Consider the following 1,715-nt stretch of genomic DNA (forward strand, 5'->3'; position numbering starts at 1 on the left):
TCTGCAGGACCAGCACCCGGTGGCTTTCTTTAGCCGGCCGGTCGCGCCTCGTCACCGTCCCCTGGCAGCATATGAACGGGAACTCATCGGCCTGGTGCTCGCTATTCGCCATTGGAGACCGTACCTTCGGGGGCGCCAATTTGTGGCCAAAACTGATCACTACAGTCTCAAATTCCTCCTCGACCAGCGCTTGGCAACCATTTCGCAGCACCATTGGGTCGGCAAACTTCTGGGGTTCGACTTCTCCGTGGAGTACAAGGCCGGTAGTACGAACACGGTGGCGGACTCCCTTTCCCGCCGCGACACGGAGGAGATGGCGGTCATGGCTATATCTGGTCCTCGCTTCGACTTCATCGATCGCCTACGGCAAGCTACGTCAACCGACCCGGCGCTTGTCGCGCTGCGCGAGGATATCACGGCGGGCACTCGACAGCTGCCGTGGTCGCTCTCCGACGGCCTCGTCACTTTCAACGACCGCCTCTACATCCCGCCGACGTCCTCACTACTCCAGGAGCTCCTCACTGCAGTGCACGACGACGGGCACGAAGGCGTCCAGCGCACGCTGCACCGTCTCCGCCGCGACTTCCACGCACCCAACCTTCGCAAGACGGTGCAAGAGCTCGTCCGCGCCTGCGGTACTTGCCAGCGGTACAAGTCTGAGCACTTGCACCCCGCCGGTCTGCTGCTTCCGCTGCCGGTGCCCACGGCCGTGTGGATTGACGTAGGCATCAACTTCATGGAAGCGCTCCCTCGCGTGGGCGGGAAGTCCGTCATCCTCACCGTGGTGGATCGCTTCATCAAGTACTGCCACTTTGTGGCGTTGGCCCACCCGTACACGGCGGAGTCGGTGGCACATGTGTTCTTCGCCGAGATTGTACGTGTCCATGGCGTTCCGCGGTCCATGGTCTCTGACCGCGACCCCGTCTTCACCTCGGCTTTTTGGCGGGAGCTCATGCGCCTCACCGGGACGAAACTGCACATGACGTCGGTGTTTCATCCACAATCGATGGCCAAACGGAGGCTGCTAGCAAGATCATTGTTATGTGCCTATGTTGCCTCACAGGGGATCGTCCGCGGCAGTGGCTCCGGTGGCTTCCCTGGGCCGAGTACATCTACAACACCGCCTACCAGACAGCGACCCAAGAAACTCCGTTCAAGCTCGTGTATGGCCGCGGCCCTCCCACTATTCGCTCTTACGAGCCGGGCGACACGAGGGTGGCGGCCGTGGCGAAGAGCATGGCGGAGCGGGACGAGCTACTCGCAGACGTCCGCTATCGTCTACAGCAGGTGCAGGCGGTCTACAAGTCCTATTACGACAGACGCCATCGAGACGTTCGGCATGTCGTCGGCGATTGGGTGTGGCTTCGTCTTCGCCAGCGCGCCGCGTCTTCTCTCAACTTGCCAACCAGGGGCAAGCTCAAGCCGCGCTTCTACGGGCCGTATCACATCTCAGAGGTCGTCAACGACGTCGCCTACCGCCTTGAGCTTTCGGTGCGCTCGCGGCTCCATGACGTGTTCCACGTGGGCCTCCTGAAGAAGTTCTTCGGCACACCCCCAACTGCACCGCCGGGTTTGCCTCCGATCCACAACGGTGCGGCTGTCCGGGAACCGGAACGCGTGACTCGTTCACGCCCTGCTCGCGGCGTTCACCAGCTCCTCGTCCACTGGAAGGGCGAAGCTGCATCATCGGCTACGTGGGAGGATCTTGACAGTTT

The sequence above is a fragment of the Triticum dicoccoides genome, chromosome 7B (assembly GCF_002162155.2).
Source record: "Triticum dicoccoides isolate Atlit2015 ecotype Zavitan chromosome 7B, WEW_v2.0, whole genome shotgun sequence".
NCBI classification, from domain to species: Eukaryota; Viridiplantae; Streptophyta; class Magnoliopsida; order Poales; family Poaceae; genus Triticum; species Triticum dicoccoides.